At 42.7% G+C, this 14,936-nt stretch overlaps 2 non-coding genes across 2 annotated transcripts; both read right to left on the minus strand.

Annotated features, from left to right (window-relative positions):
* Positions 1 to 13,202: 13,202 nt before the first annotated feature.
* On the minus strand, positions 13,203 to 13,275 carry trnaa-agc (transfer RNA alanine (anticodon AGC)). The gene has a single exon. It is a non-coding gene; the product is annotated as a tRNA-Ala (tRNA).
* Positions 13,276 to 14,219: 944 nt separating this feature from the next.
* On the minus strand, positions 14,220 to 14,292 carry trnaa-agc (transfer RNA alanine (anticodon AGC)). The gene has a single exon. It is a non-coding gene; the product is annotated as a tRNA-Ala (tRNA).
* Between the last annotated feature and the right edge of the window lie 644 nt (positions 14,293 to 14,936).

Genomic DNA, 14,936 nt, shown 5'->3' on the forward strand with positions numbered 1-14,936 from the left:
AGAGAGAAAAGGGTAAAAAATGGTTGCTGGTCCGCTGGAAAAACTGGCCTCAAAAGTTCAACAGTTGGGTATTGGAGCAGGATGTGGTGGAGGCAACGGGGGTTAATTTAAACCCCTAGTCATGATAACTAGCGCATCATTCGCGTGTACACAGTTGGGCATCATGGAACACAGCGGCTTCTACCTGACTCTCCCCAGTAATGCGTCGGCACAGATATATCGTAATAATCAGAGTTCGAAGTATACAACCAATTTTCCAAAGCCTATAGAGTTATCAGAGGCTTGGGAAGTAGGTCTCAGCGAGATTACATACCCCCATAGTTGGTATAATATCAAAGCTAAGGACCGTGATTTTTATTGCAAAAGGTTCTCGGAACCTGCGAAACTTATTAAGCTTAAAAAAGGTTTCTATAGAACCGTCGACAGGATCGTCTCAGAGTTGAATGAACACCTAACCCTGAACAAGATGGAAATATTCCTATTCTACAATCCAATCCATAAAAGGATACAAATCTCAGGGCCTGCTAACGGAGGTATAAAGACCAGCGGTAATTTATCCTACATGTTGGGGATGGGTCCCAATAAATGGACGTATGTGAACGATAAATTATTCCCATTCCCTGCGGATATACATGCAGGCTTTTACAACATATTTGTCTATACCGACATCATAACCTATCAAAGGGTCGGAGACAGCTGTGTCCCCCTACTGCGAACAGTTCATATAGACGGCAAGGATGGGGACATCGTCACTGTCAATTATGACAAGCCGCACTACGTACATGTCAGCAAGAACTATATTGAAAACATTCTGGTTGAGCTTAAAACGGATCAGAACGAAAACATTGAATTTACTTATGGTAAAACGATTGTAAAACTCCACTTTAGACCCACCAAAACCTCTCTACATATATAATAGCTGTATTATATTTATAAACATAATACAAATAAAAGGGTTATGGAGCTCCATCAGCTCGACCCTAACCGTTATGTTTCATACTATGTGGATCAAGTGGGTAATGGACTACCAGGATATCATGGAGCGCCGACAATGTATGGTTCGGGGATAGGAGGTATATTCCGTAACCTCTTCAGGATGGTTTTACCGTTTATGAAGAGAGGCTTCAGCATAGCCAAACCACATTTAAAATCAGCGGCTAAAAATATAGTAAGTGAGGTTGTAGCCAATGCTATGACCCGAAGGGCGTCACCAGAGGTGGAGCATCAAGAAGGCTCGGGGCTTATGATATTGTCACGAAGGCCAAAAAAGAGACCTCCTGGTTTAAGGCGTAGACCTGCACCTAAAAAGCGGCGGTTAACTGTTAAAAGAACCTCAGTAAGTCAAAGACGGGGTAAAGTGAGGAGGTCTGTACCAAAACAGGCTAAAAGAATACTAGGAAGTATTTTCTAAAAGAATAAGTGACATGGCTCTTTTACATCGAATGTCCTCTGAAGCTATAAAGACAGAACTTGATCTTTTCACGGCACCGTTAACGCAGCATTCAATAGATAGATCCAGTTATGTGGAGATAGCCCCTCTCTCTGCTATTACCGATAACGGGCCTATCGAATTTTTCATACCAGGCCATGGTGACAACTATCTGGACCTCAACAACACCTTGGTGCATTTACGTCTAAAAGTGACCAAAAGAGATGGGTCTAATATTGCAGACGATGCCAAAGTGAGTCTCATTAATTACCCCTTGGCCACCATTTTCTCCCAAGTTGATGTGACTTTGGGTGAACGCCTAATCAGTCAAAGCAGCGCTACATACCCTTATAGAGCCATCATGGAGTGTTTACTAAACTACTCCGAAGACACTCTCAAAACCCAATTTAGCGCCGGGCTGTTTAGCAAGGATACTGCAGGAGCCTCTATGGAATCGACAGACCCTTCCACCGGTGCAAACAAAGGACTAGCGGCACGAGCTCGCTACTTGCGCCGAATCTCGAGAGTTTCATTTGCTAGGCCCTATACACTCTGACATTTTCTTTCAAGAACGGTTACTCTTAAATTCGGTTGATTTAAGATTAAAATTAACCAGGGCCAAGGATGATTTTTGCCTGATGTCTCCCCAAGACGGGGATTTTAGTTTGAAAGTGTTGGGGGCAACCCTTTTTATTAAAAAAGTATCTGTATCTCCGGCCGTGCGCCTGGGTCACTCACATGCTTTGATGAAAGGAAATGCCCTTTACCCTCTCCAAAGAATTACCATGAAAACCTTTAGCATACCTGTGGGCAGTAGAATCTGCAGTCAAGAAAACCTATTTCTAGGCCCTTTACCTAGATATGTGGTTATAGGTCTGGTTGATCACGCCTCTAATACGGGCAGTTTAGATAAAAACCCCTTTAATTTTCAGCACTTCAATGCAGAGTATGTAGCGCTCTGTCAGGACGGACGTCAGGTTCCGGCGAAGGCTTTCCAACCACAATTTAATAACAACATATCTGTGCGAGAATTTTACAATCTATTCCTGGCTACAGGGCGACATCTAAAAGATCTCTCTTTACCTATTGACAGAAATGATTTTGCAGAGGGTTACACATTGTATGCTTTCAATTTATCACCTGATGATGACACCTCAGGAAATCTGTCTGTGGTGTCCCAAGGTAACCTCAGGCTGGAAATGCGTTTCCGTACACCTTTAACCTGTACAGTTAGCATGATTGTTTACGCATGCTCTGATTCAATCTTGGAAGTGAATGCCCGAAGACAGGTCTTAGTGGATTATTATTAAGGACCTTTGAACAAAGACATGAATACCCAAGAGTTGGACGGGCTCATGAGCCGCTTGATTGGAAAACAATTTTGTGGAGTGTTGGCTTGTGATGAATTACCTATGGAGATATGGTCTGAGAGGCCTGCAATGTTTATTGTCAATACCCATCCTAAACACATGCCTGGTGAACATTGGCTAGCTATGACATTAGAACAGGAAGGTGGACGAAAAATCTCAACTTTTTTTGATTCCTATGGCTTTCCCCCCGGTTTTTCACATTTCCCTAAATCTATTAAAGATTTTTTGACCCTAAACGGTACAAAGATCTACTACAACATCAAACAAGTGCAAGATAACCTTTCCACTACATGCGGTCACCACTGTGTATTTTACCTGTGCCAAAGAGCCCGGGGAGTTTCTTTTGAAGATGTTATGTCTCTTTATAAGGATGATTTAAGAAGTAATGATAACCTTGTATCTTGTTTTGTTAGAAAATATCAAAAGTGTTCAAATGTGTGTCCTTTAAGAACGCGTAATCAAGGCGTATGCTCACGTCATATGTTTCAAGAATGCCACAAATGTTAACTTGCTTATTTTTCAAATAAAAAATTTATTGAATTTAATCATAGTCATTCAAAAGTCATTTTCAAAAGTCTAACCACGCCGAGAGATCGGGTTTAGGAAAAGGTCCTGAGACGTTCATGGGAGTAAATGAGTTAGCATCATCGCTTTCATATGGGGCCGGTGTCGTTGGGGCATCTTTAGGGGTGCTGTATCTCGTTGAAGGCTTTTGTTTTAAAGCTTGAATCTGTTGACGAAGCTTATGGTTGGGTACACCGGAGAGGGGGATGTTGAGGATTGCCAGGGCCTTAAGAAACTGACGCCAGCCGGGAGGCCTTCGGTCATCAGCAACCTTGTGGGCAGCCGTGGTACTTTTAAGCAAGTCCTGCATATGGGACCCCCTAACCACAGAGCCCTGAAGGATAAACTCTCCAGAGTCGTTCCAAGCAGCTATCCCCTTTGAGTCTTTTATCTTGTTCATAATGTATTTAACATTCTTCCTGTTACGTAAAGGCACATGTGTCAGTAGGTCATGCATAACTTTATCTTCAAATGGCATTTGAGCTTCACCCGACATATTATCGCCACTAGGTAAGATCGACGGTACAGGCCTTACAGGGGCATGGCTATCGTTAGGTTCGACATCTGTTAAAGGGTCCGGTAGGGAAAGGGTTAAATGGTTAGTCTCTCTCTCCCCTTGCTTTACCCGAGTCAAATACCTTTGCATTAGGTTTGTGTATTTTTGAATCTTATCATAGGGGTTCAATCCTTTTCGGTTCAAAACATCCTTCATGGCCGTATCCAAATCATTTTCCGCTGTTTGTCTGATATCTTCAGGACCCTGCATTTGTTTTTTAAGTCTATCCAACTCTTGTTGAGGCACCAAGTACATTTTAGTGGCCATCACACCCACGTGTTCAACCACCACGTCTGGCCGCAATAAGGCTGGTGATGAAGGGCACGGCTATACTGAGTAAAGGTAGAAGAAAACCCCCAGACTGTTGTATACTATGTCTTTTCTTTTGAAGACTGGCCCTTTTATTGGCAAAGAGTTTGATCGCTGTCTTTTGTCTCCTTAATTTTTTCAATTGGTTCAGGGTGAGTGGAATGCGTCCTTTGAGAAGATTCAAAGCAATCTCACATAGGGCTAATATGAGATCTGAAGAACAGCGACCCAAGATGGCCTTCCGTTCTTTAGCTGTAGAACCTACTAGCCTTCTCAAGAGGGGGAGGTTTCTTTTTAAACGCAGAGACATAGCGTTTACTTTTTAGGAAGGTATGCAGCAGGCCTCTCCCCCGGAAACAGCCCTGTACGTAGCCTAAGGTGTTCTGGAGTATTTGCTTTTAAATCCACGATTAAATAAGAAAATGGCTCTTTGGTAGCGTCCTCATAGCTCTCCATAAAGTATGATTTCCGTCCAGGGTACATCTGCTGAGCTAGAGTGCTAATTTGCAGTTTGTCTCTAGGATTTTTAAACAATACCATGTAGTTGGCATTCAAGCTAATGGTCCGACTATTTTTACCTTGGTGAAACACATTCTGGACCAAGTAAAGCACGGACAGGTTTCTATGATGAGTATATTGGGTAAAAGCTCGTGCAATTTCAGGGTGTTCGCTACCAGCAAATAGCATATCGTCCAAAACCAGCAGATTATTTACATGTGGGGGGAGAAGTTCATCATCAGACAGAGAATCGGGTATTCCTTCAACAAACTTGATTTTTATTGTCTTCAATAATTCATCATACAGAGGTTGGTAACATGAATAACACCATACAATATTGTCAGGCTTTTGAGATAACACATGTTCAGAATTCTCTAAAATACTTTTTACAAAAAAAGTTTTGCCACTGTTTGAAGGGCCGGCAATTAATGCTGAAAAAGGCAATTGTAGCCGGGGGTCAAAACCCTCGACAGCAGTCATAATATCTTAAGCTTTAAGACACACTGGGGCTTGTAGCATAAGTCAGTAGCCAAAGGGCAATGTGGTACCGTCAGGCAATAGCTGTCTCTTGTCATAGACTACCCTGAATCTTTTAGTGAGTGGTGCGTTTCTTAGATGGAACCCCTTTTTATCCCTCACTATTTTGTTGTAGGAGCTCAAAATCTCCAAGTCACTATTCTTGTCCTTTACGAACCCCTCGACCAAGCGCGTGATTGATTCCAAGTTTACACGCGGTGCATTTTCATAGTTTTGAGTCACGCCTTTGGCTTTCAACACCACGTGATTGGCTTTAGTCCTAAAAGCATAGCTTTTTGGACCACATGAGGACCATTCTGTAATATGGTCACCCTCTTCGAGTTCACTCGTTAAACCCCCAAGATAGTTGCTAAGTGGGGGGGTCCAATCCCCCGGTTTGCTTACATAGACCACAGAGTCTGTGTCGTGGTAAAGAACCCGCCTCTGAAGCTGTTCCATGAGGGTGTACAGTTCAAGGCGGCCATAGGCTGTGGTAAATGCTGCAAGAAACACATTTACATTACCCGGGGGTAGAACCCACTTTTGGTGGCGCCTCCATTGCACCAAGGCAATGTCTTGACTCAAGAAGGAAAAATGTGAAATTTCGTATTGGTCCGAAAAAACAAATTCCAAAAATTCTTCGGGGTCTTTAATGATCGAAGTTGTTAGCATATTGCATCTCTGCGCTAATTTCCCCCAAAGGGAGTTCAAGTACAATTTCGACACATTTCTTTTGGTTTTGTTGACCTCTATTCTGTCAGGGTCAAGAAGTATGCCTTCTCTGTCATGGTAGTCTTGAATGTACTGGTCTTTACTTTCTTGATCTGTGACCGATGCAGGATAGCCTGAAGCCATCTGCTTGCATCTCAAGAAGGTTTTGATGTACTCTTTAAAAAGTGTGTCTGATTTCCTGGAAAAGTTCCACACTTCAAAGATTTTGGCCACACGATACCCCTTCTCTAAAGCCTTAGAGAATTCTACAGTGACCCATACACCGGTCAGGGCTCTTTCTTGATCTGTGTGATCACAGGGGTTTTCCTGGTTGTGGTTTTCACAGCATGTGCGACAAAGGGGAAAGAAAAGTTTTCCTTTAGGACCCTTGTAAGGCAACACAGGTATAAACAGACCCCTAGGAGGGTAGACAGTCGCTTTGATTAAACCAAAATAATTTTGGGGTTCGTCAAAGTCGCTGTGAATAATTTCAGGATGCCCTATAGGATAGAATGAGGAACTCATTACATGAGGATATAGGGATGTAAAATCTACATAGCCTATTGTCTCGTCGGGTTGAGCTACATAACGCAATGTCAAAGCATTGGTCCGGCCTCCAAACAAGGCCTGTCGCGGTTCCAGGGGCTCTGGAGGGTCATAATGGGTAAGGAAGGCCTTAACACTAGGATCTGCCTTTTTGAGGGCTGTCCATTCGTGCTCCCACAAAACCACAACTTTTAACCCGTAAGTAGCCTTTAAAGAATTCAGTTTGTCTTGAAACTCTTGGTACATTTCCCCAAAAGTCTTTTGGGTTAGGACACACAAGGTGTGGGGGACAAAGCATAATTTACAACCGTGGAAGAAACAACCGTTGTACTCATACACTGTCTCAACCCCGTCAATCTGTGTGTATCCATCTACATGGTAAGGCCCAAAAGCCTTCTCCCCCCGATTCAAAGCATGTTGGATAAAAATATCTTTATCCTGGGCCAAGTACTCCAACCATTGAATGGAACCACTAGAGTAGGCCTTGAGTTGGCGTCGGTAGTTGTCTGGCGATGGGATAGCTATAGATTCAGGAGTTAGATAGTGTGTACGATAGGTTTTCATGCACGCTGATGCAATAGTTGTACAGCTCCAGGGGTCAATGCCCGCATCTTTGATTACCTCTTCTCTGAATCTGAGGCATCCTTCACGAAGTATAACAACGTCATTGTCACAGTATGATTCCATCTCTTTATGGAAATCAAAAGTGCCATGTCTTACGGTCTCGTACCATGTCATGAATCTCTCACGCTCTTTGGGAGACATTTGATCACACCCGTACATTTCGGGGGCTGGATAAGATCCTATATAATGTAGATTCTCCTCAGATGTGAAGAAATGAGGGAAATAGCCTTTGACAGAGTTTTCAAAACCCAAGGCCTCTGGCATTTGAGCCAATCTCATGGGTAAGAAGCTTAAGCTGTCAATGTATCTCTGTTTGAAGGCGGGGTCAACAAAGCATAATATTTTACTCCCTTGAGCTATGACACTGGGTGCCACGCCTTGCTGTATCAAAGGGTTCAGAAGCAGATAGGAGTCATAGGCCCTAGCATTGTGAGCTATAAACGTGAAGTTTCTGTACTGGGCTTTTCTAAAATGTTTTAGAAAGAGTCGGGCACAATCGGGTCCCTCGGCCGACCATTTTTCACCCTTGAAAGTCATGGTTGACACAAAAATAGGCAAATGAACCCCTGATTGCTGAGTTGTCTCAAAATCATAAAACACATATTTCTCTGTATGTTCATCTTCAGCCAAGGGCTGAATGTAACACTCATGTGTTACTTCTTGAACTGCTTCCGCGTCTCTGCTTTTCAAAGGACCTTTACAGATTGGGCAGTGTATAATTCCACAAACATGAGGTTTAGGGCTATCTATTTTAAGGTTGTAATTGCAATGACATTTTGGACATTTCTTGTTAATGTCACAACTGCTTACAGATTTACATGCCTTGGGATGCCATGTTTCAGTTTTGTGTTTTTCGTAACAGTAGGCCGAACGACATGTGCGGTGACAATCCGCACAGGGGGTCAAGTTTAGCGGCTGCATAGGGCAATGTTTATCCAGACATACTGAACAGTTGTAACGGCACGAGTGCCCCCCCATGCGTGTGTAGCCGGTATGACAGGCTGGACAGACATATGGCGCGCCTAAAAAGGCTGTGATGTTAGTTACGGCATAGTAATGCTCATTTTGCACATAAAAGTACATAGTCTTAGGATGTGGTTCGGGTATATTTTGGAACTTGAGGAGAGCGTCATTAGCCCTACTGTGGTACAAAACCACAATCTTGATGTTCAGAAAGTTTTCAAATTTGACTATGTCTGAGAAAGCCACAGCATCCTGTATACCGAGACCCACCGCAGTTTGTAGCTCGAGAGCTTTATGTAACGCGGCTTGATCCGTACATCCGGGGCTGAGTAAGTGGGCCAAACCTATGGCAAAACATAGCTTATTACCTGGATTGTGAACGTTTATGAGATAGGCCCTTTTATTGCTTATGATTTCGGACTGCATTAAACTCTCGAGCTTTCGTCTCTGACCCCCGCCCCCTTGTGGTTGTCGTACTAATTGTACTACAAGTTCGAGGGTCCTATCTGCTAGCACGTTTAAATTTGACTGTACAAGGCGTTCTAGCAGTTTAACAAATTGTTCAAGCTCTGCTTCACCATTCTGTAAAATAAGCGATACCTTGCTCTGTAGACTGTCTCCACAAATTTCCAACTGTAAGAGATCCCTAGGTTCGCTATAATCTCTGATCCTAGCTAACAGTTCATTCAAAGTGTCCATAAGCATTACGTAAAACACAGCATATTCCCGAATCTGACCCCCCCATGCGAAATTGAAAAACTGGCGAACCTCAATATTGTTGAATTTATTTCGACGCAAAACATGTACACTTCGATCAAGACCTCCCCCCTCCAGATTTACTAGGCAATTGTCCAACTGTTCAAAAACATCGTATTGGGTTTCAGACTCTTCGGACATTGGTGTTAAAGGCTGATTTATAGGTGTCTGGGGTGCCGAATTAAACCTAGCGCTCTCGTTCTGTACACTGATCTCAAGACCGCCCCCCTCCAGATTTGCTAGACATTTGTCCAACTGTTCAAAAACATCATATTGACTTTCAGACTCTTCGGACAATGTTGTTAAAGGCTGTCTTAGAGGTGTCTGTGGGGCCGAATTAAACCTAGGGCTCGCGTTAAGCTGGGTAATTAGAGATATGATGGTTTCGGGAATCTGTGTTAACATGTTTTCCTCGGAAGGCCCTGACTCATTCATACGTGTAATAATGTCTATGAGTTCGGAGGGAATCTGGGATAATAGATTTTCATCTATTGTCATTATGTCAATTACCCCCGAATCATTCATATGGTTAACTATATCTTGGAGCTCTGTAGGGATCCTGGCTAAGAGTGTTTCAATTGTCTCACTTTGGTCTATAGGGGGCGCCATCTGTCTAATTAAGGATGTGTGTGTGTGTGTGTGTGTGTTTACATGTGTGTTTTTTAACGGCGGTATTTGCTTGTTTTAGCCCTAATGTTTTTTAACATACGGGGTAGCTCGCTACGCCAGAATGACACATCCTGATTGTATTGATGCTCGAGTAGAATACACATGCGCCTCTGGAGTAGAGCCTTTCGTGATTTTAAACCCAGGGTAAACGCTTTGAAAAAACGTTCTTGGTCTATTTCAGAATCTGCTGTTTCCCCCACAGAATTGGCCGATTCAAGAAGGTTGGCAGCTTCACAGAACATCAAATCGTCTACCTCAGAAATGTCATTTAAATCTTTGACATCATCAGGTTTCGCTGGTGTCTTTGGAGCCTCCTCGGGGATGCTTGTCTGGGCATCCTCCGATGTTTGTGCGTTGTGTTCATAAGCCGGTGAGGAGTCTGAAATAAAAATAATACATACACAAATAGGTTATTAACCCTAAAATATGTTAAAAATGCCAAATACATTTCAGATATAAGCCTATATATTAACAATACATTAATTAAATACCTCGGCTTTTTTGACGAGGGCTGTTCTGAAGAAGCTCTGAAACCAGGGGCTGTTGTGTTTGTTCAACCTGTATTACAACATCTGCAGGTCCGGTAGATGGGGAGCCTGAAAAAACAAACAAAAAAACAGCATTAGGCCTTGTTTTAACATATTCCGGCATAAAAAAAATATATAAATATTAAAATAATAATATATATAAATAATAATATATAATTGATTCATACCTAGTCCTTGGAACGACGTCTCGTGAATATCGGCCAAGTAGAATTGTTCGGGTGAAGCGGAACTGTGGATCTGAGCACTAATTATCCTTTGGTGTTTAGAAATATGGGGGACAACGTTGTCCTGGCCAAGGGGAGTTGACCTGCCGTTTAAAGTCTCTGTTCGCTGCTTTTGGGTAAATACATCCTGGGAGTAGGGCAGAATTGTCTCGTAGTCATATGCTTCGCAGAAACCGTTCAGGCTCCATAGGGCATCGTTTAACCTTCTAGGCTTTAGGTCCTCTGTAAACATATAAAATAACTTTTAATATAAGATGCCCACACTTTTTGTTTTTAAGGTATAAATATTTTTATGTATGGAATTCTTGGAGCTTACTTACGTTGACAATTCAGGGCAGGCGTTTGTTTCGGAGCCCCATGGGATGATTCGAGCTCAGTTATACCTCGGAGTATCTGCGTGAATGCTTCAGAATCTATAAAACATTCGACAATATTAAAGCTATAATCACTTTAGCTAATATTGCCTTGTTATACGGTAAGCATACTGATCCTAATGATTGTTTAATATTTCTATAACATCCCACGCTTTTCAAACAATTCCCCACAACAATCAAATCTAATAAAGATTTATTTCAAGAACTCACCTTGCGATAGATCCATTAGACTGTTTTCCCCGATTATCTTTTTTAACGCTTCAGTCCGATAACGATTCTTGGAGTTTCTGGAGGTGCTGTTTGCATCGGAACTAAAACGCTGCTAACATTGCCCATGGTTTCTAGCGCTTTTGTACCCTACGACCTAGAGAAAAACCCCTGAATGATTTTTTTACATAGCATTTGGGGTTTGTCGTTTTTTTTTGGGCTATACCCCCGCCCATGGTATATTTGACACATTTCAAACACATGGTATTGGGTGTGTCTAAACATTAGGATCCTTTTGGAGCTTCTAAAATCTCCGGGGTGCTAGCACCTAGATGCATGGGGGTGTGTTGTTCTCGACATCGCTGGGATGAATGACTTTTTAGCCCACCTAAAAAAAATAGTTTTATGAAAGGCCTTTAAGATTAGGAGTCGTAAGACACAATATTATTGTTGGGGGGTAGGCATCTGTTTTGCAGGCTAGTGTAAACCTTGGTTTCAAACGACCCACCAGGCATGCATGGGTATTTTTTTAACAAACAACCCGCCCCCCTTTTTCTGTTTTTGAAACACACACACACACACACACACACACACAGCCACTACAGAAAACTCCCTCACGCACATGCGCGCGCACATGGCTTTTTCCGCAAGATTTTTCTCAGGGACAGACTGCGCTAAGAGTGAACAAACGCGAGAGTTCATAACGTGGTGAGATTCTGATTTTAAAACCATTTATTTCATTCAAAATATTTAGTACATACATTTTATATCGTTACATTCTTAAGGTATTTTACGATGCCTTTCTTACAGATCCTGGGAGCTTATGCAACCAACCGCAATTGTCCGTGTCGAGTTCACCCTCAAAAGGCAAGGCTCTCTTGCTATGTCCATCAACACATGGTAAGTTTTCACTCCAGGGGTAGATCCGCCGTCGGGCCTTTTGGTCTTGACTCTGTCTCAAGGAAAGCCTCGCCCAGCGCTTTAACTGTTCCCCATTTTGGAAGAGAATGTCCAGCTTATTCATAAGTGTTATGAAAATTGGATAATCCACCCATTTAAAACTAAACACAGGAATAAAAAAGTTTACATGTTTGCGGGCTCTGGAAGCTACCGGAGAATTGACAGACTTTGTAGCATTAGCCTTATCATAAAGGTCACAGGCTAAAATTGTCACTTTGTTGTCAGGGCTATAGTCCATTGAAGCAATTCTTAGAGCCTTGAGATCACTGCGGCCGCAGACCTGTTCTTCCAACGCATATCCTGGCACATTTGTAACACTTAGGACCTGTTCAATTTTACAAAGAGCCAGCCTGATGTTTAGCCATTCTCTCATCCCCAGAGCCGGGGGAAAACTCCCAGGTTTTGCAGGATAAAGGGGTTTGGGTCCACGGTCTGTGAATATCTTTACCGTAGAATCCTCCGGGTGGAATATGTAAGACATGTGGCCCTCACTCGTACCCAAAAATCCTTTAAAACATTCTGGAGCTTCACACAGAACTTCTTCAAGGCTTTGGTCACTGGGTTCATGACAAGCCGAGCATAACATCCCTAAAATTGGCATAGGTGTCATTTTTGTTTAATATTCAGGGGGGTTATCATGTACAGTCTTAAACAGGTATTGTTCAGCGGCTTTATAAGGGGCCTTAACCAACCCAAACCGTGAGAAACAGTAACAGGTTGACCTGACACATGGTCACTTACTCAACCCAGGGCATGCACCCTTCTACATGACATAGGGTCATAAATCATTACATAGGGTCATAAATCAGGCTTGGGTCATCAATCATTAACGGCCTGTCAAAGGGACCCTTACTCACCCCATAGCCCCCACCTAACCAGGCTTGTCTATCAGGCTTGGGTCATCAATCATTAACGGCCTGTCAAATGGACCCTTACTCACCCCATAGCCCCCACCTAACCAGGCTTGCCTGACCAGAAGACATGCACACGTCATCACTACATAGGGTTCACATAGAGTTCACATAGGGTCATCAATCAAAATTTTGACCCGTGACATCTACTTTATTCTCTCTGTCATAAACTCAAAACAATTGAAAGAACAGAGTATAAAACAGTACTTAGCCTAATATATTATTAACAGCCACGATAGCGTCGTCTACTGGTAGGTCTATTTTGAATCAATATTTCAACTCGCCACCACACTCTACCTTCCACTGGTGTTTCCCAACTGCAGTCCTCAGGTTGCCCCAGCAACACACATTCACATTTTTGAGCCAGACAAGCACACTTGAATCAATTTGTTAACTAATCCATCGATTAGTTAAATCAGTCCAGAGCTACAACAACAATGTGTGCTTATTGAACCAAACTAAATATTTGGAGGATGCGGGCATCGATCCCGCTACCTCTCGCATGCTAAGCGAGCGCTCTAACATTTGAGCTAATCCCCCTGTGCCTCCAACAAGAAGTTTGAAATCTCAATGACCGCACTGCCAAATCCCTCGTCCATAAGAAAGGATACTTTTTTAAAAGTATGCTTGCTTCAGCTGTCTAAAAGTATTTTTCATGGTAGTTCAGTAAAGGTTGAAGTAGTGACTGGAGTAAGCCCAGTGGTGGAAATAGTTGTATTGTTGTGTTAATGAGTTTTGGGTGTTTGATAGCAGAAAAACCTGCGAGTCTGGAGTTCCCCCTGCTGGCTGTCTGTGGAATAACATTAGGATCAGTTGATCGTGGAGAAATGCATGTTAGTTGCCCATATCTAGCTGATAATTGTGAAGTCAAACGTTTGCTTTGTGTATATCTTGATTCGTCTATTGTTGCCATTGTCCTGGCTGGAAGGAGGTTCAGTGAATGGGGTGGTGAAGCGTGAGGTAATACAGTAGGGGGAGTGCGAGTGCTTCTTAAATGTATTGCTTTATGCATTCTCCTCACTCGCGTCCACACAAAAACGTACTCAAGAGAACGGAGTGGAGAATACAATCGGAGCATGAGTGTGGAGCATGGTAGTATGTTTGGAAAAACACCCCTAGAGTTTGAGAGCTACAAGCCCCCACTCACCCAGTAATTTTTGAACTGTCCCTAAATAATCCCATTAAAACACTGCATGAGAAAAATGTCAGAAACTCAAAACAATTGAAAGTACAGAGTATAAAACAGTACTTAGCCTAATATATTATTAACAGCCACGATAGCGTTGTCTACTGGTAGGTCTATTTTGAATTAATATTTCAACTCGTCACCAAGCTCTACCTGACACTAGTTGTTCCCAGCTATCGTCCTCGGGTAGCCGCAGCAATTCACATTTACATTTTAGAGCCAGACAAGCACACTTGATTCAATTTGTTAGTCCAGAGGTACAACAACAATGTGTGCTGATTGAACCAAACAAAGTAATTGGAGGATGCGGGCATCGATCCCGCTACCTCTCGCATGCTAAGCAAGCGCTCTACCATTTGAGCTAATCCCCCTGTGCCTCCAACAAGAAGTTTGAAATCTCAATGACCGCACTGCCAAATCCCTCGTCCATAAGAAAGGATACTTTTTTTAAAGTATGCTTGCTTCAGCTGTCTAAAAGTATTTTTCATGGTAGTTCAGTAAAGGTTGAAGTAGTGACTGCAGTATGCCCAGTGGTGGAAATAGTTGTATTGTTGTGTTAGTGAGTTTTGGGTGTTTGATAGCAGAAAAACCTGCGAGTCTGGAGTTCCCCCTGCTGGCTGTCTGTGGAATAACATTAGGATCAGTTGATCGTGGGGAAATGCATGTTAGTTGCCCATATCTAGCTGATAATTGTGAAGTCAAACGTTTGCTTTGTGTATATCTTGATTCGTCTATTGTTGCCATTGTCCTGGCTGGAAGGAGGTTCAGTGAATGGGGTGGTGAAGCGTGAGGTAATACAGTAGGGGGAGTGCGAGTGCTTCTTAAATGTATTGCTTTATGCATTCTCCTCACTCGCGTCCACACAAAAACATACTCAAGAGAACGGAGTGGAGAATACAATCGGAGCATGAGTGTGGAGCATGGTAGTATGTTTGGAAAAACACCCCTAGAGTTTGAGAGCTACAAGCCCCCACTCACCCAGTAATTTTTGAACTGTCCCTAAATAATCCCATTA

Source organism: Oncorhynchus kisutch, unplaced genomic scaffold, assembly GCF_002021735.2.
Source record: "Oncorhynchus kisutch isolate 150728-3 unplaced genomic scaffold, Okis_V2 scaffold1718, whole genome shotgun sequence".
NCBI lineage: Eukaryota > Metazoa > Chordata > Actinopteri > Salmoniformes > Salmonidae > Oncorhynchus > Oncorhynchus kisutch.